Genomic DNA, 7492 nt, shown 5'->3' on the forward strand with positions numbered 1-7492 from the left:
TCAGGTGGTGTGGAAGGTGAGGGTGGCTGCTGTGAATGTCTGACAACAGCACAATTGTTTTCAACATTGATAAATTACGTTTTAAAATATATTCACATAGAAAACAGTTATTTTAGATTTAAATATATATTTCACAATATTGTTTTTTTCTGTATTTTTGATCAAATGAATGCAGCCTTGATGAGCATAAGAAACGCCTTTAAAAACATTCAAAATCTTACTGATCCCAAACTTTTGAGCAGTGTGTTTTTCAAATTTTGTTTCAAAGTTTTCTGTCACTACATTAAAAGTCCATGCAACCAAAAAGTTGATGCTTAATTAAACCAACTTTTTTTTTTTTTTGAATGAACAGGTTTAATTTACACATCTACTCATATTGATCAACGCACACACTGTACAAAGACCATATCAAATATAATAAATTTGATGCTGAACTTTTTGAAGAGTTGGACTTTGCCAAGTTGCATAAACGAATTAAAGTGTAATGGGTTTAAAATAACATGATTGAGTAATTGATGACAATTTTCAATCCTGCGTGATCTAACCCTTTAAAGGTACAAATTTGACATGTACGTAGTCTCTCAAATTAATATGAGCTCATAAAAGCTGTATGGCAATAACAAAATAATTACATAGTAAAGTAGTTTTAGATGAAGCAAAACGTCACATTACAGGACGTTACCCATTCATGTGTTTACACAGCTATTGTGGCATTAAAAATATGTCACAACAAAACTAAATTTGATGACGTAAAGCTAGTACTTTTTGTAACACCACTCTCTCAACAACAACCGAACCCAGACAAACAGCTTTCCATTCTCTCTCAGCATTTAGAAACTGCAGCACCCTTTACTTCAACTTTTCCATTATGAAGGACTTTAAAAAGTCAATTCTGTTAATGTTTAACAAAGTTAAAACAAGGCTGTGGACAAGAGGCTGTGTACTCCTCTCATGCCCTGCAATGCAATGTTTGCAGAAAGCATAACCATGTTACACAACAGCATCCATATTAGACTTATTAGAATAATTGCTTCAGGGCAAAACAGCTATTTCTGCTGATCATATAATGAAAATAATATTTTAATAGTACTTGTTTGCAACATGTCGTCATACTAAAATATTAATAGTGAATTCGACATTAACATTCCTGAACTGTGTCTCACCAGCCTCCTCCCCCATCACACACACACTCATACACATATATATACACACACACGCACACGCACACAACTTGAATGCCCAAGGGTGGGGTTACATACTGCCATGTTTAAACAAGACTCACGGTCAGCTTGATAGCCACCTCCTCCTTTTCCCTCCAACCTGGTGCCTCAGGTTTGTCTCACCTTATTTCGGAAACACGGAAGAACAGAAGTCACTGCAGAAACAGCGTGCAGCTGTGAAAACTGATTCCCACCAACAAATCGCCCCCAGGCCTCTACCGGTAAGCAGTTTTTCTGTATTTTAGCACTGACTGGCACAGGAACAGTTAATTGTTATTTGTTTATGTTTTAGTTTAGTTTTTTTTGTTTGTTTGTTTTTTGTACAAGTAAAGGGGAGTTCTTTGAGTCTAAAAATGATTTGATGTAAAAAGAAGAAATAAGATAATTTTGTGATGTCTTATTTACAATAATAAAAGCTCCGAATATCATTTAAAAACTAAGCAATAAAACAGTTGCAATAATAACTGGGCGTCTACTTGTTAATGTTACAAACATACTTACTTAATATTTAAAACCTTAATTCAAGCAATATTAGTCTCGAAATCGTGGTTATTTTCCGAGCAATAAGTACGAGGCCTGCTGTTAATTCAGACCACTAACAATGTGGGAGTGTGATGTTGATTTTATACAAAAGTAAATAAACAATAAGGTAATGTTACATAACTTACATATCAGTCACAGCGTTGAAAAATATTTTCAAACGAAGATTCCAAGCGAAGCAAAATCATCCGTTTCCGAGCAAAACACAGAATTGACGTTTATGATTGAATCAGTCTTTGAATGAATCGGTTCAGTGAATGATTCAATGTCAGTGTTTGTATTCAGGTCAGCGTTCTACCTTGGTACTCTTACTATTTCTGCCATGTCTTTTTATGTGACAGAGATACAAAGAGTAATATGTTTTTCTGAATTGTAGTCAGTCACTTGTTTTGTTCTGGAATGAATCAATATCTTAAAATGACTCGGTTGATTCAATGACACACTCGAAAAGACTTGTCGCCACCTACTGGTGTATTGATGATCATCCCTGGTGAAAAAAACAGCTAAAACTAGCCTAGGCTGGTTGGCTGGTTTTAGCTGATCAGCAGGCTGGTTTTGGAAGGGGTTTTGTCCACTTTTTCAGCACTTTTGACCAGCTAAAACCAGCTTCTTCCATCTTAAACCAGCAAAGACCAGCCAACCACAGGCTGGCTTTAGCTGCATGCATTCTTTTGCCTTTTTAAGAAAGCTTTTTATTTATTCTTTTTGTGGCATAGTTTCCACACAAATGATGTGCGGAGCTAATCAACTGATCTAGCACCACCAACGGAAATAATCGAGCTCTCAGAAATGATTCTCTTCACATAAAATGGACGAGCTTTCTCTCGCTTACATGTGCGTGCTCAGAAACAAATAAGCACATATGACAACGGATGTAAATCAATATTTACATAGCATAACAGCGGAAAATGTATCTGTCTCACATGTGTCCCACGTTGTCCCACAAAATCACATCTATGTCCCGCAATAGATTTATTGCCAGTTGGTCACACTAGCAGCACCACTATCTGGCCTAAATAATATTGAAAATTAGTATGCACATTGGGACACAGCGATTGAGTCTCACTACTAATGAACAGTATGGATACCTACTCAACCAATCAAATTGTAGAACCAGAACTAAAGGCCCATCCACACACATAAAAAATATTAGCTTGTCTTTTTATAATGACAGAAATACTGAGTAGTATGCTATTCCAAATTGTAGTCAGTCACTTGTTTTTTTTTTTTTTTTTCCAGGAATTAATCAATTTCTTAAAAACGACTCGGTTAAGTGAATAATTCAATGTCTTACTCATAAAGACAGAAAGACTTGTCACGACCTACAAGTGTATTAATGTAGACCTGCAGAAAGAATCACTTAATCTCATCACTAATGTACAGTATGGGTACCCGTTTAGCCAGTCAAATTGTAGAACCAGAACTAAAGGCCATTTCACACTAAGGAAGAAAGATTACCATAAATATAAGGTTTAATTCATTATTCTAATTATATGATAATAGGGACGCCCACATCATAACTATAATCATAATGACACAGATGAAGGATATGGTTGAAATAATTTTCTAAATATTTTTTTTTTATTTAGCTGATGAATAAAACCATGACAGCCAAACAGAATCCACCCAACTTTAAAGAGCTCAAGCATTTAAAGTGGCAGGTCACGTAACTGCAGTACACTCTTAAAAATAAAGGTGCTTTAAAAGATTCTTCACAGCGATGCCATAAAAGAACCATTTTTGGTTCCACAAAGAACCATTCAGTCAAAGCCATCTCGTTCTCACCTTTTTATAATCTGAAGAACCTTCTTTTGCCACAAAGAACAGAATGTTAAGGTTCTTTATGGAACCATTTAGATTAAAAAAACGTTCTACTATGACATCGTGAAGCACCTTTATTTTTAAGAGTGTACGCTTTTAATAAACCGAACACTGTGCGTTGATGTGGACGCCAAAATAGTCATCTCAGAATGCCCATGTATGTCTGCAAGATGTTAAAGATGGCTTCATCTGGAAAGCATCAGCTAAGTACAAACATCTTTAAGATTAACATCTTAAAGACATTTTCTAAATATGTATTTGACATCTAACAGGAAACATCCTAGAGATGTATTGTAGATGAGCAAACGCTCTAAAAAATGTCTTCCAGATGTAAACACACATCAAGAGACATTTGAGATGAATGCGTGCTATCAGGGACTGTTTTGAGCTTGAACGGGTTTTGTTCAATTGTGTTCTCATTTGCTATGCACAAGTTCAAACAATGAAATACATTTTCTTTCCCCCAGGAATATTCAAGAAAAATCTGATATTTGGGACCAGTAATGTTTCAACAGTTCTAACAGACTGAAACAGGAACCAAGACTCTTGATTATTCGTTCTTGACTTGCTTCTCCAGCCTGACATCATGAATATCTCTCTTGAGAACCCCTATGGAGACGTCACCATCCCTCGTGCTAAGCTTCGGGATCAGACTGATTCCAGCACCATCATCATGAACCCGATGGCTTTAGAGAGCGCCTACAACAACCGCAACTCTGCCTTAAACCCCTACAACAGCTTCAAAACCCCAGGGGAGACCAACACCTCAAGTGTGCCGGTTTACGGAGAGGCCAGGAACGGCCAGAACCCCCCTCCAGCTTACACGGTGAGGGACAGTGATGAGCAGGTGGGACGCTGCTACGCCTGTTGCTGCCGCTGGCGGAGAAGGAAGTGAGACTAGATTCATCCTGTGAAGCAAAGGATTATGGGTTTACAATTTGGAACCACCATTCGACCTCTTAAATTTTGGAAGCCAAATGCCAAAGAGTTCTAAAATGACTGGATTTTAGAGCTCCTTTAGCTGGAGATCATACTATGGTTTGGGCAAAACAAGAGCTGGCATTCTGTGACCGCACAGAAACCTATTATATTAAATATTTACTTTTGGATTACAGCATTGCTTTGTTCAGTTGGCACAGTTAAGTTCAGCTGGATTGCTCCTATTGAACCACTTTAAAGCAGTCTTACCTTTGTGTGCCTTGAACAATGGCATGCTTAGATACTCCCCTTTATTTTGGCGTTACCCAATTGTTCCCATACGCTTAGTTAAAATTCTGCTTTCTATCAGGTTAAAGTGATTTGACTAATGTTGTTGTTAATGAGTGTTTTTGTAAATTATAATGAGGTTGAACAGGTTTTACTGGTGCACACAGAGGTGGGCTTTCTACACAATACATCCTAATGGACTTCTCCAAGTTTCTTTAGGTAATTGAGCCACACCCTAACATGCTGTCAGACACAGGTCACTGAAACTTGAGGAAGAACCCTTGTTCTTTTTTCAAAGGGATACACAAAAAAGACACTGTCAACTTTGACTGGAATGAGTGTTGTGCCATCCGAGTTTCTATTGAACGAGCTTTTCTAGTTGCTGTAGACATACTGCTGACACATTGTGTCTAGGATTGCCAAAGAGACTATTTAGTGCAACTTAAAACCTTTATAGTACTAGAATTATTTGATTATAAACAATATCATGGTAGTTAGATTTGATACAGTGGACAGTTTTTTGGACAGAAGACTGTAAGCCTGACAATTGTAAATAGGATAAAAATATGCCAGCCGAAAAGTTTTGGATGTCTGTATATGTTAGGAACAATGATCAATATATTTTTTGATACATAAAATCACTTTTGTCTCTGTAAATATTTGTTTTCAATTCATTTTAATTGCGAGTTACACAACGTTTCCTACAAGGTGACTCAGTCAGTTTCGGTGACGACAAATTCTTTCTAGCTGAGTAAAGGAGGTATTATCAGCAAGTAAACCGGTTTGGAACGCTATGCCCTGAGAGGAAGTTCCTGGAACAAACACACATGGGGTCCAGATCAGCCGGTTTACAGGTGTCAAGAAACTTTGTTACCTGGAATCTGCAGCACTGCAGTATTTGCAGTATATAGGGTTATTATTGTCCAGTTTTGACATTAACTATTAAACTTCTATTCAGTTAGATTTATTTTCAGCATAAAATATACTTTTATTTCAGAAATTAGTAGATAATATAGATTCAAAGGGAAACCCTAACTGTTGTCTTGAGATTTGAGATTTTTGCATATCATAAATTATTAAAAGTTATTGTGCAAAACTATCATAAATTCATATTGGATCTCATTCAAACAATTGTTTTCAGATTTTTTGTTTGTTTGAGGTTTTTTGAGAGCAGTGGCTGAGTTTAAAAAGTTTTATTGGCCGAAACTATGTGGTTGTTGTAAGGCTAATTGTCTTACAAAGGTATTATAAAAAAGGCTAATTGTCATTTTAGGCTGTTAATAGGCTAATTATTAATAGGTTAAGAATAGCATAGGGATACACCAATGTAAACAAAAAGTAAAATATCTGACTCCATACATGGTAAGAGGAAATTCCACTCTAACTAGAACAAATAATCTTGGTTCTTAAGAGATGAATGGAAATAAGTGTTGATGTGGTTCTCACAATGAATGTATTTAGTCAGTGCAGACTGCTATTGCGCCATTAGGGGGAGTGCGTTTATTAAACAGATTATTTTCCAGTATGTTACAGAAGGCAAGTCAAAAACGGTTTTCTCTATGGTACAGTGGTTAATTAAAACGATTAGTTCTAATCATTGTCATAATTGAGCATGATGCAGTCCTATACTAAACTTACTGGCAACTATCTTGTCTTGGCAAGCAACACATGAAATGCCTTGTGATCGGTTTCCATGATTCCACTGGGCATGTTATGCTTTACTTCATCTAATTAATTCTAATTAAGTATTTTATTACATAAAATATTATAAATACAACCGTATTATTGTATTGCCTCATATAAATTAAGAATGCCATATAATATTTGTACTTAAAAAATGTGTTTGACTCTCAGTGAATCAGACTATCTGCAAAAAAAAAAAAAAAAAAGTGAAATTATCAAGTTTATATAATGTGAAATTAAAAAAATTGTGCTGTTGTAGCTTTCGTGCTAGCAAAGATACACGGAGGCAGGATGCAACTGAGCTCAGCGGTCTCGTTTTATTGAATGCTGCTTGTCTTAACACATCAGACAGCGTGTTCACCAACTACTCTCTTTCTTAAAGGGGAACATACCGCATAACCATGTATGTATGTGAATGTCGGTGTTGTGTGAATTGTGTCTCTTATTCAATTATGTGTGAGGTGCTTGTATCTACTCCTACACTGTTAACAATTTATAAGTCCAATTCTGACTGAATGAAAACATCGCAGGAAAAAAGAGGAAAGGAAGTGAACAGGTGGGCGCACTACGGCAAGCTGTTTTAGCATTTAAAGCCCTTGTGTACTAGTGAGGGGCGTCTGGCTGCAGCCTGCGGTGGACAACCAACCCAGCCCACATCCAATTGTCACTTCAAAAGTCACGTCCCATGTCCAAATATGTCACATTCTCATTCATTTTGAAACAGGAAGAAGCATCGATAAGAAGTAAAGTGGAATTGTTTGCCTTGTTCGTCGACCACTAAAAAGAAGTTTGCCGTGTCCGTAAGCATTAAAAAGGTTTTAGTCTTTACCAAGACTTCAAACACTGACAACATAGTTCAACATGCTTAGTATGTGTTTTGAACTATACACAGGCATGTTATTACTTAGCTAGCAACAAATATATATATATATTATATATATATATATATATATATATATATATATATATATATATATTTATATATTTATATATATATATACACAGTACAGACCAAAAGTTTG

The 7492-nt window shown here is 36.1% G+C and overlaps 1 long non-coding RNA gene across 1 annotated transcript; it reads left to right on the top strand.

Annotated features, from left to right (window-relative positions):
- Nucleotides 1-1027: 1027 nt before the first annotated feature.
- Nucleotides 1028-5444, top strand: LOC141335792 (uncharacterized). The gene is made up of 2 exons (XR_012355624.1): nt 1028-1441; nt 4049-5444. It is a non-coding gene; the product is annotated as an uncharacterized lncRNA (long non-coding RNA).
- The last annotated feature ends 2048 nt before the right edge of the window (nt 5445-7492 follow it).

The sequence above is a fragment of the Garra rufa genome, chromosome 5 (assembly GCF_049309525.1).
Source record: "Garra rufa chromosome 5, GarRuf1.0, whole genome shotgun sequence".
NCBI lineage: Eukaryota > Metazoa > Chordata > Actinopteri > Cypriniformes > Cyprinidae > Garra > Garra rufa.